The sequence below is a fragment of the Mus pahari genome, chromosome 2, assembly GCF_900095145.1.
Source record: "Mus pahari chromosome 2, PAHARI_EIJ_v1.1, whole genome shotgun sequence".
In the NCBI taxonomy this organism is placed as follows: Eukaryota; Metazoa; Chordata; class Mammalia; order Rodentia; family Muridae; genus Mus; species Mus pahari.
In genome coordinates this window covers 152,539,970-152,557,431 of record NC_034591.1, presented here as the reverse complement: position 1 = coordinate 152,557,431, position 17,462 = coordinate 152,539,970, and the positions used below count along the sequence as shown (strand labels likewise).

Below are 17,462 nucleotides of genomic sequence, written 5' to 3'. Positions count from 1 at the left end.
ATAGGGAACTTTCAGGGTAGCATTTGAAATGTAAATAAAGAAAATAATAATAAATAAAAAAAGAGAGAAAAAAAATGGGTCTTTTTAAAAATATAAGGCACTTGTTTTCTGAGTAAAGTCCAGGGTCTGAATTGTTGGATATGATCTGACGTATGCCTCTTAAAATTGCTTAAGTGGAAAGCTGGCGTGCTGACACATGGATGCTGGAAGTCTCCTTCTACTCAGTGCCACTTGAATAGAAGTCGTGGTTCTAAGTACCCAATGCTGAAATCCATGCATGGGTTCATTCTGGAGGTTAAGGGGTTATTGCTGCTGGGGCTTCTTCAGTGCAGAACTCCAGGAGGCTTTCTAGGTGGCAGACTCACCCCTGTGTGTGCTTGAAGCTCGGTGCTGTAGCCTGGCCCTTTTGGTTTATCCATACTTATTTATTATTCATTAATTAATTTGAGACAGGGTCCTATGTAGCCCAGGCTGGTCTCACACTAGCTGGTCTTGAACTTCTAATCTGGTCACCTCCACTTCCCAAATGCTGGGATTACAGGCATAGACTACCATGGCCAGCTGACTGAGTCTGTTTTAGACCATTAAAAAAAAACGTTTACTTTCCAAATGTCGACATTATAGGAAAGTAAAAGGTACTTATAACATGATCCATGATCAATCACTTCAAGGGGGAGAGTTTATCTCCATGGGCAAATGTGAAGTCATTTCACTTTTAGGTTTATATTCATTAACTATTTTAACTTCTTATGGAATCATATCCTACCAGATTATAATGAGAATTGTTTCATAGGAAATAGAAATTGTTTTGGTGTGTGTGTATATATGCATTTATGTTTGCCATTGAAGGCAGAGTGTAAGGCCAGGCTGGCTAATCAAGAATTCTGCCAGGAATGAACTAACACGGGAGTTGGAATCAGAGCAGCGCTATGGCACACACACACACTGTGACAGGTGGGTACTCTACAGGGAGGGAGGCCGTTGTCAGTCATGGCTCTTTGGCGTCTTCCCATCTCTATGCAAGCACCCAGCAGGTTGGAGTCAGGTGTCCCCAGCAGGAAGAATCAGAAGGTGATTATTATCTGAAACCTTGGACCCAAGGGGAAAAAGCTTGAGGTTTCTGAAACGCAAATACTCAACGGTAGGAGATTCCCATTTCGTGGAGGAAATCACGTAGTGCCCGACTTTCCCCAAGCACAGCCGACCCCTCTACACTGCTGGAAGGCAAGAAATAAAGGAGACCATAGTGACTTACAATCTCCAGGTGTAAAGGTGACCACTTCAGAATTCTGTGTTCCTTCTGATGATGATCAGTGTGTTGTACACTATCTGGGGCAGGTTGGTGTGTCTCCTTGCAGTTATCATTATTGTCATGGTCAAACATTTACTGAGTCCCTGCTGTGAGCACAGCTCAGTTCCAGGAAACACGGAGAAGATAAATAAGTGAAAGATGCGGTTTCTTTTGGGGGAGGTTGTTTTGTGTAAGGACTGAACTTTGTGCTAGAAAAGTTAAGTGGTTTATTCATTCAACCCATGTGCAACTGTGTATTGAATACTATGTGCTAGGCGCTAGGCTCAGCATCTTAGAAACAGAGTTGAATGTTTTCTTCTGTTCCTTGTTACCATCAGAAGTGGTGATGGTGAGTCAATTGGTTTCTTCTTTTCATTGCTTTGACCAAAATACATGAGAAAGAACTTAAATAGGGAAGGGTGTATGCTTTTCAATGGTTCAAGAGGATGCAATCTGTTATGGTTTGTATATGCTTGGCCCAGGGAGTGGCACTATTAGAAGGTATGTCCCTGTTGGAGTAGGTGTGGCCTTGTTGGAATAGGTGTGTATCACTGTGGGTGTGGGCTTTAAGACCCTCATCCTGGCTTCCTAGAAGCCAGTTTTCTGCCAACAACCTTCAGATGAAGATGTAGAACTCTCAGCTCCTCCAGCACCATGCCTGCCTGGATGCTGCCTTGCCTCCTATCTTGAAGGTACTGGACTAAACCTCTGAAACTGTAAGCCAACCCTAGTTAAATGTTGCCTTGGTCATGGTGTCTGTTCACAGCAGTAAAACCCTGACTAAGACACAACTCATCATGGGCTTGGGCTTGGGGTGACAGCATGAGGTGCAGGTGTCTGTCTAGTCACTTATAATTGGGAAGCAGAAAGCAGACAGGAAGTGGAGCTGGGATATAAGACATCAAGACCCAACCCCAGGGACCCACTTCCTCCAGTGAGGCTCTACCTCTTAAAGGTTCTACAACTTTCCCAAAAAGTGCTACCAGCTAGGAACTACGTGTTTGAACATAGGAGGCCACTGGGGACATTTCATAGTCAAAACACAATAAGCGGATGAGAATTTTGATGGCTTGTGATATGTGACCTGTCAATGAAATACCACAGGCAGAAATGATACTAGTAATATACTGTATTGAAATAATGAAACACTGTTAGAACATGTGTGTGTGTGTGTGTGTGTGTGTGTGTGTGTGTGTGTGTGTGTGTGTGTGTGTATGTGTGTATGTTTAAAAAAAGTCTCATTTATAAGGACAGGTTCATGCAGATTCTGGTGTGTGTGTGTATGGGCATGGGGTATTGTGTGGAAGTGCAGTTATATGTGCATGTGTGGAGGCTTGAAATCAACATAGAATTTCTTCTTCAATGGCTTGCTTCCCCTTATCTTTTGAGATGGAAGCTCTCATTGAGCCTAGCAGTTACCACTTGGCTAGACTGGCTGGCTGGGAGCCCCTGGCCTCCCCCTGACTCTGCCTTTCATCCCTGGGTACAGGTGGGTACTGTCACACTGGACTCTTTATGTGGGTGCAGAGATCGGACTTAGATCTCATGCTGTCACGCAAACCCTTGCCCCTTGAGTCGTCTCTCCAGCTTGAATGATGCCCTTTCAAGCAATTATTTCTTATGTTGCTTGTCTGTGGCAGCCTTGGGCCTAGTCACAGACATGCAATCCAGACGTTCCATAAACCATGGGGGCCCTTGCGATTCATCCCTTCCAAAGGAGCACTGATGAAGAGCTGGGAGTGGACTGGGACTTTACCTTCTCTTTCTGGGCTAGGCGAGAGTTCCTTCAGCAGTTGCTCTCCTCGGGAGCTTGACAGGACCCTAACAAGCCTACGCAGCATTGATGTTCTGCATGACTGAAGAAAAACCACCTTACATTTTTGGTAGCAGGTGTCAGTGTTAACATTCCATCATGAAAACTGGGAAGTCAGATCTTTCCCCCCTTTTCAGGCACGGGGTATTTATATTTCCTCAAGGAGAAAATTTGAAAGAAAGCAATAATGGGGTCTGTCGTGTGCTGTATCTTTACGTGGCATGAACATGTTGCAGGATAGAATCATGGATGTAGTGTTTTAAACCAGCTGGAGGTGGTTCTTTTTATCAAATAGAGATAATATCAATAACTTGCCTATTTGCTTGTTCTTGACTACAATGTTCAGTTCCAGAAGCAAAAATACCAAGGGAGCTGGGGATCTTTCCTCCCTGGAGATCTCTGTAACGAGGTGCTCAAGCACTTAGCTGCCTGAAATAATTGTATAGTGTTCTGTGTGTCTCACTTAAACAAAACAAAGCAAGATGTATGGAAACTTGGAAAGTGTACGGTATGGTGGAAGATAAGTCTTTCCTTCTGCTCCGAGCTTCTCCAGTTCACCCACTGAGGATGATTAATTTTTTCTTTGTATCTCTGTGCAGGTATGTGCACATGACTGCAGTTACCTGCAGATGCCAGAAGATAGTGTCTGACCCCATGGAGTTACAGGCTGTAAGACACCTGACATGGGTGTTGTCCTCTAGAAGGCACCAAATGCTCTTAACCTCTGAGCCATTTCTCCAGCCCCATGATCCACAGTTTTCAAGACTTACATAGATTTTAGTCAGTACTAAACCTTTTTTCAATGAGGTGCTATATCCACTAATTTGAGTTTTTCTAGTCTTTGGATCCTAGGGTTTCTTCCTTTGAATGTTATTTCTATCCCCATCCTAGCTGCTGCCTGAGAGTCACGTGTGCTGACTAGTGTTCTCTGTGTGTCAGAGAATGGAGAAGGAAGACTGACAGCTCCCCACAAGGACACCAACTGTTGCCTTTTAAAAACTCATTAAAGCGCTAAAAATGACCTCAGGGGACCTTTAGAGGCTTTTGTGACAAGCTTTGTTTACTGGTATACTGCTGCATTAGAGTCTCCAGAGGGAAGCAGCCAATAGAGCTACGGAGACAGGCAGATGAGAAGGGATTTGTCTCACAAGGCTGGAGGCTGGGACAGCTCACCGTGGGCTCTCTGTATCAGAGAACCAAGGACATCAGTAGCTGTGACAGTCCAATCCAGCAGCCTCAGCATTAGGGAAGGCGTTGATGTAATTCTCAGACTAAGGACCAATTCCTGAGAGCCTGGTAGGTAAGGCCCAAGTTTCATTCTAAACGCCAGAGAACAAGGAGCTCTGCCATGCACAGGCAAGGGAAGAGGGGCATCCAGGAACGGGAAGAGAGAGCGGGAACTGACTCTTCTGCCACCTCAGTCTTCCATTTGCACCTCCAGGTGATTGGGGGGTGACTGTCCACAGTCAGGGAAGATGGACCCCACTCAGCAGACTGACCTCCAGAATCATGCTCACTGGCATGTTCAGAAATGTACTCCACAGCTAAATAGGTATCCCCTAATACAGTGAAGTTGATGCCTACAATTAACAATGTTCAGGAGACGCGAGAGGGAGACCGGGAACTCTGTTGTCATTCAGATCCTGTTCAATAACTTTGGGACTTTGAACAGGTTTTATGACCTCCTTAGATCTCAGCTCTTCACTATAGCATGAGAGTAGTCTATACTCCCAGGTGACGGGGCGACTAAGAAGATGACATGATTTAAAAGTATCATGTGTGTGATGCAATACCCAGTGTATAAAATGCTACGACGAATTAGCAGTTCAGATATAATGGCCTGAGTAAGACCTGCACAGGATGAAGCCAGGCAGCATTATATGGTGGAATGGGAGGGGCCCATGAGCTCCACCCCAGCTGAGGATCTAATGACAGTCGATGACTTATCTGGGGAGGGGAGTCTGCTTTCTTTAAGGGCGTGGCTCCTATATATGATGCTGCAGTGCAAGGCTCCACACCCTCGATATGGACAGCACTTTTTGGACTTGCTGGGCTATTAAAAAATAATGCACGAAGCTGGGAGGAGGTAGCATGGGCCTAAGAGGATTTGGGAGGAGCAACTGGGAATGAAGTATGCATTGTAAGCATGTGTGAATAAACTGAAAATATTCTTAAAAAGGAAAAGCAAGGGTAAGTACTACATACTGAAGGCTCTGGGACTAGGAAACCTTGACTTTAGGTTGTTCTGGGTGGGGGTTAGCTGAAGAAAATGTGGCCTCTGTGGACTGAGGGGCAGAGGTGAAACTCAGGTGAAGATCTCCTGAGATTCTAGCCCCAGATTGGTGGATTTCCACATAGAATATTTAATAACGCACCACCTCATGATTCTGTATTGTGACTCTTTTCTAATGCTATAATAAGGTCCCTGGACTTGGACACCTTATTAATAATGAGGTTCACTTAGTTCATCATTCTAGAGGCTGAAAGTTCAAGGTGGGACAGCACCCTGATCTAGCCTCCGGTGAGGGACTTATGACAAACCGTGTTACAATGATGGGAGGATTTGTGACAGCAGTCGTATAGCAGGACAGGGAGGCAGAGAGAGTCAGCTGTCACACTTGCCAACTCCCTTCTGAGACCAGCATTAATCTCTGCTGAAGGCAGGAATCTACCCCCCACCCCCCACCCCACTGACCTAATTCACTTCCCCTAAACTCTTAAAGGTGAACCACCAAACCTCCTGTCTGTGAGCATTTTGGAGACACAGTCAGACCATCTCCAACCCATAGCGGGTTCGACCCACAAGTCCTGGGAGTGGATGTACTCATGGGTGGATCCCCCAAGCATTTATTAAACACCTCCTGCTACCAGGCATTCTACAGGGACTCCTATCACAGGGAAACATGTCTGTGTTTTGCTCTCTCCTTTTGGCATATGTATCTGACTATGAGACAGGTCGGTAAACAAATGTTGCTACCACAGGATAGATGTGTGGTAGGAGTCATGTCGTGTGGGCTCAGAGAAAGTTGGTTTTGACTGATACTTTATTTCTGAAGGTGAGGAATTTCTAACAATAGGAGGCTGATCACTAAGTACAAAGGATTATTTGGATACTGGCGTTCCCCTGTGCTGGGTCATATAAAATTTGCAAGATCTAGGGGCCTCTCTTTTCAATGATGGCCAACTAGGCCATCTAATGCTACATATGCAGCTAGAAAGATGAGCTCAGGGGGTACTGGTTAGTTCATATTGTTGTTCCACCTACAGGGTTGCAAGCCCCCTACTGCTCCTTGGGTACTTTCTCTAGCTCCTCCATTGGGGGCCCTGTGTTCCATCCAATAGCTGACTGTGAGCATCCACTTCTGTGTTTGCCAGGCACTGGCATAGCCTCGTACAAGACAGCTATACCAGGGTCCTTTCAGCAAAATTTTTCTGGCATATGCAATAGTGTTTGGGTTTGGTGGCTGATTATGGGATGGATCCTTGGATGGGGTAGACTCTGGATAGTCCATCCTTTCGTCTTAGCTTGGATATGTTTTCATCTAGGTCCCTTAAGTACTCTGAAATTGTAACTTTGGGTATCTGGAAGAAGAAGAAGCCATCCCAACTTGCTTTGCTGTTGCTGTGATGTAAGACACTGACCAAAACCAACCTGGGGAAGAAAGGCTTCAGTTGGCTTAGATGTCCAATTATAGTCTGTCATTGAAGGAAGGCAGGGCAGAGACACAAGCAAAAGCTGAGGCAGGAGCCATGGAGGAAATCTGCCTGGTGACCAGTTCTCTCTCCTGTCTTCTCTCTTCCTCTCCTCTAGTCTCCCCTCCTTTACCTTTTTCTTTTCTGCTCAAATAACTTTCTTATACAACTCAGGACCACCAGAGTGGGCTGGGCTCTCCCACCACAATTAGCAATAAAGGAAATGCCCCAAAGACACTCCCACAGGCTGATCTCTCATGGAGGCAATTCCTCAGCTGAGTTCCCTCCTCCGAGTTGTGGAACATGACAACTAAATCAGACGTCACAGAAGTCTGTCTTTAAATTTTTCTAGTGACATTTATGCCTAGACTACGGTTTAGATCAGCAAAATTACAGACAAAGTCTTGTTGGTTGTTGAAGAGCCTACTCTAGGCTGCAGTATGACTTCAGATGTGTTTCTCGATGTTCATTTACAACCACGATGTTGTTTTTGACATTTTTAGAAGTGAGTCTGTAGTTAGCTGGCATAAAAATAATGTTAAATATCAGAAAAATAACTAGGTGCTGACAATTAGAAAATTTGCTATTAAGTATTTAACACTAGGCACTCAGAATAGTGTAGTATTTATAAAATATTAAAATATGTGAGATGTCTCATACATAGAATGATCCATTCTTAAGCATGACCACACACCAGATGGCAAGAATTCTGGTGCTGGTCCCTGAATGCCGACTTACCAAATTGGCTGCTACCATGCTACACTGTCTGAAAGAAAGGTTTTTGTCTTCACTTTCAGGTAAAGGATCTAGAACTTGCTTGATATAATAAAAAGCTCATAGGTAATAAAACCAAAATTGAACCTCAAACTCTTTGGTCCCCCCCCCATTCTACCTTGTCACCTGAGAGTTTGAATTTATTTAGCTGACAAATCCATCATGCAGTCTTAAAGAATGTAAGCCATCATGTGCCAATTATTCATCCTGTGTCCTTCAGCAGGATATCCCATGTCATGAAAAAGTGAATAAAAACTTTGGAAGTAAATGACACCCACAGCAGAGTGGTGGGTTAGGGGTGGGATGGTTTGGTGGTCAGGAATACTTGCTGCATTTGCAGAAGATTTAAGTTTGGTTCTTAGCACCCAAATTGTGTAGCTCCCAACCATCTGTGACTCTAGCTTCATGGTATCCAGCGCCCTCTTCTGGCCTGCTTAGGTACTTGCATTCTCATGTGCACATACTGCCATACACAGGCACAAATGCAAAAATCTAGAGAAACAATAAAAACAAATCCTTAAAAAACCAGTGACAGAATCAAGGCCCTAGAGCCTGGCAATTTTCTGATAGTTTTAAACATTAATTACTGTACAGAGACCTTGCCATTTTGGTGTATTGTTATTACCAATAAAAATATTAGCAGTTAATAGCAAATGAAATGTATCTTGTCAAGCCAGCTAATGTGAGAAATGCCTTCTATCTGAGGCACTGGTTCCTGTTGCTATTTAGTGAAAACAAGAATGTTACCTTCTGGGATCAGTTGGTTACAATTTAAATTAGTATTTTTTTATGTTTCTATTATAATACAGAAGGTACTAGTTTTGACATAATATTTTCTTGTTTTTTTTTAAAGTATATCACTGAATAATTCATTCTCTGTCCAACTTCAGGTTGTTGCATTGTTTGTTTGTGTTTGCATCAAGGTCTCACCATGTAGCCCAGTTGGGCCTGACCTTACCTCTCACCCTCCAAGTGCTGGAATTATAGCCATGTGGTCCCTTTTGAAGTCAAGTCAATTTTAATCCTAACGACATTAAATTGAATGCAGTGTCTGTTATGCCCCATATATTAATGCTTCTAAGAGATTTGACTATGATTTCCGTGTCATTACCCAGATATTACTAGATATTCAGTTAGTGTCCAGTGTGATAGTAGCCTCACAGAGGTCTTCTTGGCACTGACTTCTAGTCAAAGTCTCCATAAAGCAGCTCTTTGATAGAATTTTCATGTTTCCCTGCATTCCCACCCCTCAGTTTTACCCACATTCTGCTTGCTGAAGCAGCTGATTGCCCTGTGGCATTTCCCAACAGGAGGTGATTCCCTTGAGTAGCTCAATGTGCCCCTCTGTCTTGTGTAAATTTGTGCACATCGGTGGGGAAGTGATAGATCCAGAATTGAAACCAAATTTAGATTATTTTTCCTTCCTCTTTGTTTTTGTTCCTTTCCTTTCCTTTCCTTTCCTTTCCTTTCCTTTCCTTTCCTTTCCTTTCCTTTCCTTTCCTTTCCTTTCCTTTCCTTTCCTTTCCTTTCCTTTCCNTTTGTTTTCCCTTTTTTCTTCCTTTTCTTTTCTTTCCTTTCCTTTCCTTTCCTTTCCTTTCCTTTCCTTTCCTTTCCTTTCCTTTCCTTTCCTTTCCTTTCCTTTCCTTTCCTTTCCTTCCTTCCTTTTTTCTTTTTCCCCATATTGCTTCTTTTCCTCCCTTTCTTGCATTGTACTGTACAGTCGATGCCTCTCCCCAGTGAGAAACATCGGGTGAGATTGATTTTCTCTATCAGATGCTCTCTGCTTTCTGCCCAAATAGTCAGGCTTTGGGGGTTGCAAGTTTTTATATAATAATCACCAAGTTTTATCCTTTTTACTTGGATTAGTTTCATATGAGACCTTACTCTTATTTATTGTTTCAGCAATGTGTTGCTTATAAAAAGGAAATTTGGATACATGCTCGATTCTTTCTTTTGAGTTTTTAATGGTAGGAGTTGTTTGGGAAATGTTGATGTATTTCTGCGAAGTACTGGTAGACTACAAAGTCATAGTGAAATTCTGCATACATGTATATCAGTAAATGATGAAACTGTGGAAAAGCATGGGCTTTGAAGGAACGTGAAATCAGGTAAATAATAGCTCATAAGTCAACTTGTTGTGTTTTGAGGAATTCAGCTTCTGAAAATGCAGTAACCCTGTCACTTACTTAGTCAGCTCTGGACCACCATGGGAGCAATGTGTCTGCGGACAGACTTTGTTGTCTTTGGTTCTGCAGTGACCATTGCCCCTTTAGACAAGTGACTTAATGTCTGTGTGCCTCATTTTGTCTTCTGTCACATTGGGCTAATTGAAGAGCTGCCTGCCTAAGGCTGTTGTCATGGTTGAGTGAGCACATGCGCTGGACCCACGCAGCGCATGCTCCGCTCTGTACCCACACGTCACATGCTCCACTCTGTGCCCACATCGTGCATGCCCCGTGTCAGTTGCTTTGCAGAGTAAACAAAGAGCCTCTGAGGCTTCTTATGTTCCAGCCTGCTTAACGTTACTGCTTTGCAACCCTTGAATTGGAATGTGTAGACATTGAGTATCAGTAGCTGTTAATGTCTGAGTGGCCAGATCTCATGCAGCCTCTTGCTGGTGCTCTGTTATAGTACCAAGAAAAATGGACATTTATGTCTTGTCTTTGACAGCGTTTCTCAATGAGCTGTGAGCTATTTGAGGGGAAAATCTTATGATATAAAATTATTTATAACATATTGCTGATTCTAATTATTGGACCCGAGTCACTAATATTTTCACTAACTATAGCAACATTTCATTTTCCATTTAGTCTAGTAATATGATTTTTAGATTCACAAGCAGGTAGATTTTCTAGATATCTAGCCACACAAATGAGAGTACGGTTTTGAAATGTGAGACTTTGAAGATGGTAAATATCTTTGGATGTGCATGTATGGCATATATGTGTGTGTAGTGTATTGCACGCCTCCCTTGAGCACTCTATCTTGTTTTTTAACGCAGAGATCCCAGACCAGCAGCTTCCTGTGTTAGGGAGACTGGCCGACCAGCAAACCTTTCTCTCCATCCCCATTACTAAAGCCACTGGCATTGCCCAGCTCTTACCTGGGAGCCGGGGGTTGAACTCAGTCCTTCATGCTTGTGTGGCAAGCATTTTTATCAACTAAGCTATTTCCCCAGTTTCTGAAAATAGGTTTTATAATATCATAAGTTACCGCAACATCAGTCATTTTGATAACATGAACATTTGAAATAATGCTCTATAATTTAAATAGCTTGGTTGCTATGTTTATCGAAAGGGCTTGGGTTAAATACCCCTTTGCAGTTGTTCATAGGAAATATGTAAACAGGCCTCTTTCACTTATTGTTGATGGAATACTAGGAAATACTAAAATATGCTAAATAGAATATCTGTTGCATTTAATGTTAGACATGCATTCAGGGCTCACCTTAAATATTAGTTTGTGCATAGCCTCTCAGATCCTGTAAGGATTAAATCAAGAGTGAATTCTTGTGTGATAAGCTGAGCCTAGCACCTCACTCTCTGTGCTTTGCCCATTGCCATGACCTTTATGTTGAATTTAGATTTAAAAAAAAAAAAAAAAAAAAGAAGTACCAATGAACCACTTATATGATGCAAAGCAATTATTGCATGGATACTTTCTTTCAAAGTGAATAATTTACCATTGTCCTATGTTTTCATGCAGGCCATCTATATGTGATACAGCACGCACTGCATTGAAGTGGCAGCACAAGAATCAGAGATTATTTTCCTCTCTGAGGTGAGTCTTCTTGCAGAATAATTGGTCTATTTCCTGGAGATGTAGCTCAGTTGGTGGTTGCTTCCTTAGCATGCGCCACGCCCTGGATTCCTTCCCCAGCACAGCATAAACCAGGTGTGGTGGTCCATACTCCCTCCTCCTGAACAGTAAGGCGGTGGATGCCAGAGGATTAGAACACTGGCCCCTAAGATCTGGTTGCCCACCCCTCTGCTATGAACAGATCCTCATGCACACCAAGTCATGTTATGTAAACCTCGATCCCCAATTTAAAACTATTGGTTAAAGTAAAATGGCTTCAGCCACTTATGGGGGTGGGTGGGGGTGGGAATAGAGGAGGCGGAGTTTGACTTAGTGGGCTGAGGGTCACAGGTCGGGATCCACGAGAAAAAGAAGGAAGGCGAAGCAAACAGAAGGTCTCCATTAGAAGTGATGGACCAGGAGCACATGCCTGAGGGAAATGGACCTGAGGACAGGCTGGTAGAGAGGAATAGCCCAGGAGAAGCACAAACAGCAAGCGTTGGCGTAGTACAATCGGGGAAGTGCCAGTCTAGCAATAGAGAGTTTGACTAAGGGTAATTTGCCCAGTAATTATACTAAAGCTAAACCAATAAATCATATTCTTGACTCTTATTCATTTGGAAGCCAATGGGGTTAGAAATAATTCAATAATCTACAATCTTTGGCTACATAGAAAGTTGGGCACACAGGAGACGCTGCCTCAAAACATACAAGTCACCTGTGATTTCTTTGTGTGTATGTGTTTTGGAATCATGGAGGCTTCATTTGAGTTATTTCCACACCCCCGTTATCTACCCTCTGTTCTCCCTTCTCCCTCTCCCACTGAAGCCCTTCTTCATATAAGTCCCCCTCCCACTTTCATAATCTTTTGTGTGTGACCCACTGAGTTTAATCAGTGATGCTTACATGAGCATAGATTGGAGGGTACGTTCTGGAGTGCGAGCAGTTATCACTGGCTACATCTCTGAGAAAAGCGACACCTCTTTCCTGTCAGCAGCCAGGAGCTGCTCCCCCCCCCCCAACTCCCTTCCATTCATGAGGAAATGTTGACCTTGATGGACCCAAACTTTTTTTCCTAAGGTCTTTGAAAGTTTCATACATATATACAATGTATCTTGGTCATAGCCACTCCTTCCTCTCCTCTAGCCCTCCCCAACACATGTCTCTCTCAGCTTCATATTTATTTTCATTATATTCATTTCATTCCTTACTCTCCTTTTATTATTTTAATGAGGCCAACCAGCATGGAACAGACAGCCTATTAGATGCCACAGCCCCAAAGTCAAGTGGCTTTACCCCATCAGTAGGCATTAACTTCCAGGAGCTCTTCAGTTGGGGTGGGACCTTGTATGCTCCTGCTCAATCCGCGCTGGGCTGTTGACAAGCTTGGCCTTGTACAGGTCTTACGTTGGTATCCATAGAAGCAGGAGTTCATGCACACAACAGTCCTGTCGTATCTAGAAGGCTTCTCTTTGTGGTGTACCACCCTGTCATCTGACTCTGCTGTTGCCCCACCCCTTCCTTTTCTGTGACATCTGCCAGTCCTTAGACGGCTTATTATTTTCACAAGTTCAAGAATATATCCCGGTTATCTACAGGATGCCATTATATGATGCTGGTAAGATCTGCTGCAGGATAGGGGTCCAGAGCTCCTCATTAGTAACTGCCTGGCTCCCTCAGATGCCCTCGTCTGTTGTCATCTGGGGTCTGAGTATCTTTGTCTCACTGTGTCTCTTTTTAACATAGGAGAGATATGGTTATTTCCCCACTTACCTTGATAATACTGTAGAGTAAACTGATATTTTGCATCTGAAAAATTGAGAGGTCAAGGGGTTAATATTGTGAATTACCACAGGGGATCAAATGAGAGTTAGTGATTTTATGCAGAGAATCTTTTTCAGCATGGAGAAATTCACAGTTGTTTTAGCCTGACACTCCTGGGCTAGTGGTGAGATGGAGTTTGTGATGCCTGCGGCTGAGCGAATGCACAGAGTGAAAAGAGAAGGCAGATGTGAATCAGTGTTGGGGGAGAGGAAGAGGCAAGTATGAATCAGTGTTGGGGGAGGGGGAAAGGCAAGTGTGAATCAGTGTGAGGGGAGAGGAAGAGGCAAGTGTGAATCTGTTGGTGGAGGGGAAGAAGCAAGTGTGAATCAGTGTGACGGGAGAAGAGTCAAGTGTGGAGCAGGGGGGAAGAGGCAAGTGTAAAGCAGTGTGAGGAGACAGAAAAGGGGCAAGTGTGGAGCAGTGTGAGGAGAGAAGAAGAATCACTTGCATGGTTGTGAACGCATGCACAACACTCCTCAAATTCTGTTACCAGGAACTACTTAAGGGAATTATCAACCTATAGGTTATGAAGAATGATCTGTTAAAGCTATACTCATGGCTTTTTTTAGTGGTTTTCATTCTCCTGATGTGGAAAAACAGTTTGTCTTTCCCCTTCTCTAGTTCGAGCCGTTCATCTGGACGCCTCAGAGCTCCACTAGGAGGCTTAGTAAGACCACGTAGGCGCTCCTCGTCACCATCAATATTTTCCTTCCTTTACTTGTGTTGCTGTTCCTCAGCCCACTACACAAATGTGGTCCTCTGCCTGTGTGGCTCAGGATTTCACACATTCCCACGCTTCCTTGCACGCTTCCTCGCTCTCTTAGAAGGTATGCCGGAGACTCACTCTCTCTCTCTCTCTCTCTCTCTCTCTCTCTCTCTCTCTCTCTCTCTGTGCCAGATTCTATTTAGTGAGCAGGATTTCTGTATTTCTTTCTTCTTGTTAGTTTCACAAATGCTGGTCTGGTGGTAGTGAGATTTTTCTGAGGCTCTGCATTCCTTTGTAGATAGAACACTCAAGAAGAAATAAAAGACAGTGTGGCTGGCTGAAGAGATGGCTCAGTGGCTAAGAGCACTGTCTGCTCGTCTGTGTTTGCAGTACTAAGCCTAGATCCCAGGGCCTTTGTTCCAGCTTTACCATAGAATGTACTCTTCCTGTATAGTGAGAAGATGGTGTGACCACTGTGTCCACTGTCACTCTCAAGTGAAGAGGACTTATGGTGTCTGTTGTCTCATTTGTCCCTAAGATGTGTGGTTTGGCCATCTTCTGTCTAATGGGTTGTGTGACTCTTTTAAGGGTCTAGGACAAAATGTCATACTGTTTCCACAGTTTACCTGGGTCCTCTCTTAGCAACTGTGGAGTGGCACTCAGAGCAGTCTCAATGGTTCTAATTCTTTGTCCATTGACCCTGTAACCTACTGCTTCGCTGGCTCATCTGCTAACTTTTGTGTCCTCTTTCTGTCGTTGCAAACCAGATTCTTTTGCATTTTTAATAAGCACTGATTCTTGGGTTTGCTTTGTGTTCCGTCAACCCCCCAAAAAATTGGTTACTTCAAAGTAACAGCTGTAAAGTCCTCCAGCCATTGCCGTTTTATTTAGATAATGAGTATAGGGTGGGAGGTCGGCTTGATTTGGGTTGGGGGCCTTGTGTGCTTCTCTATTAGATACTTATAGATAGTCATCTTCATTGCATACTAAGAATGCTTCTGGTGTGTACCTTATTTGAGCCTGTGCAGTCACAGCTGTAAGATGGCGTCATGTGACCTTGTTTGTAAATTGTTAGGGTTTAAGGAGATGTGTGGAGAGAGAACAGAGTGTAAGTGTCAGTAAGGGTTACTATTGCAGTCCTTCTTCTCTCCGCAGTCGCCCTTGTCACAGTCATATGGGGGAAGTTCAAAGGAAGCTCTGTTCAGGTGGCTTTGCTCTATATGAATGTGGTTTAATAAAGACCCGTTAGCACCATAGGTCATCCTGAGAGACTGTACATGGTACGTATACTAGTCTCATTTGTTAAGATGAGTAAGTCGAGGCCCAGCCATGTGTCACCTTACCTGATGATGATACTGCCTCTTCCGAGAAATGAGTTAATTGGTCACTTATGAGCTGTGTTTGTGGATCATATTGGGATTCTACAAGGTACACAGCTTGACCTTAGGTTTACTGTCTTTCAGTTCAACTTTAAAAAAAAAAATACCGTTACCACTTTAAAAGAAAAGAATTGACTTTTCGACTCCTGTTTCTTTTTTATACACAAGATGAACATTTCCACCTCAGAGTCAGGTTTTTAAAGAGTAGCCACAATGGGCTCCGGTTGTGGTTGAGAGGTTCAGTGCTTGCTTAGCATGCGAGTTCCTGGTTCTCATCCTGAGTACCATGTCTCCAGAAATACCCAAGCAACAACAACAACAACAACAACAACAACAACAACAACAGCAAATCCAGGCTTATGGTGATTTATCATGCAGCTTGCTTTGTCTACACACAAACACATGTACACCATTTATCTCCGTCTTGTACGTCAGACTCTGAGAGTACAGGCTGTAGGGCTAGATAAAACCTCACTGCTGGGGATGGTTGACACTACTGCTCTAAGACAAAGTGAAATAGTTTTAGAAAGAATACTAGAGAAAAAAAATCACCCTATTCTATTCAGAAAATAGTTTAGTACTTTTGAGTTTTAACATGAAGTTCAGATAAATCTGTAAAGAGCCAGGAACCAGCAAAAACAGTTTTTTAATGGTAGAAAACTGACTTTTGGCTCTGTTTTGAGTTTAATGATTAAAAATAGTTATTTTATCTTTAAGATTACAAATGTTCTGTTTACAGGGTTTGGTAAAACTAGCAATCAAATCAACCAACCAACCAACCAAACAAACAAATAAAAGCCAAACCAAATCCAAGTTACCCTTGTTAGAATGTTTCTAATTTTCTCCAAAAGGTTAATTTCCTTGTCATGTGAAGACAGGCCTTTAAAATCCTGTGATTGTATATTGTCGACAGTAAATAGGACATACTGACTGCTGTGTGGAAATATTTCATTTGTAAATTAATTTTAGAAGCGGTAGAATCTTGTGCAGGTAAAGATTTTTTTTATTTATGTGCAGATAAAGAATAATCCACAGGTTGTCTCCACATTTTTGGTCATGTGGGTGGTCACCTGAAGTGGATGCAGACCGGATCATAACCTGGGAATATGATTATTATGGGGAGTTTGTAATGGAAACAATGACAGGTGTGTATTGATGCGGAGCAGGGGCCAGCCCACACTCGTGTTAATCAGCAGCCTGTCTGTAAGGTCTGTAATGTTCCTTAGCAACTGAGGTAGCAAAGGCAGAGAACACGCCAGGGGAATGGAAGTTCTGTCTCGGAAGAGTTCATAGTTTCACACACGAAATCAGGATTATTTGCCTCAGAGTTTTGGTTTTGAAGCTGCCTCCAGGTTCCTGTGATCTGGTGCCCACAGATCGTGTTAAAGTTTTATTTTCCAAATTGTCTTGGAAAACGTGCTGGGGTGATAACTATAAACTGCAACATAGAAGCCAGTGCCAAGAGGCAAAGCAGTGTTTGATTTATTCTTCTCATGGTGGCTGGCCGTAGACATCTTACAGTTGTCAAAATCTGAACTTGAAGCCTGCCTCTGTGTGCCCCTTGGGCAAGGAGCACACAAAATCAAGATCATCATACCTATGCATTTGTAGAATGGATATATGATTGGGTATTGGAGCATGTGTGGTCACAGATATTAATTAAATGATAGTTATAATTGTCGATGTAATTTTCAATAGCTGAAGTTGAAAACCCTAGGAAAAAAATCCTGTTATGAACAGGTCATTTTATCATAGATAGATTGGCTCTTACTTTGGGAACCAAACTTAATGTCGATGCTATATTTTAATGCAGTTTTGATAAAATCAGAAAATTGAAAGTTATTTTAAATGAACTGTTATTCAATAATGAATAGGGCCTGGTATATAAATGCTGGAAATATAAATCCCTTTAAGACCGTAGTGTGAAGGTTCAATAAAGATATAGATACTTAGTGTATATTGCAAGGATATATGTGCATGGTGGGGCTCAGGCTCCTGGCAAGTGCTCTCTGGGCATGAGAAGTGTCCTTGGGATTTTAATGGAAAGAATGAAAAGTGAGTTAAGCCTGTAAAAGACAAGAGGGTAGGAAGGAAGATGTGGATAGGAGGAAGGTGGGAGGAATGGAGAGGGGGGAGGGAGAGAGAGAGAGAGAGAGAGAGAGAGAGAGAGAGAGAGAGAGAGAG

The 17,462-nt window shown here is 43.0% G+C and overlaps 1 protein-coding gene across 1 annotated transcript in view; it reads left to right on the top strand.

The window, feature by feature from the left end:
- The window catches only part of Eps8 (epidermal growth factor receptor pathway substrate 8), a 165,881-nt gene that overhangs the window by 38,882 nt on the left and 109,537 nt on the right, over nucleotides 1–17,462 (top strand). Inside the window, exon 2 of the mRNA XM_021189969.1 lies at nucleotides 11,277–11,351. The gene's annotated coding sequence lies outside the window, so the exon portion shown is untranslated. The remainder of the gene's footprint in view (nucleotides 1–11,276; nucleotides 11,352–17,462) is intronic.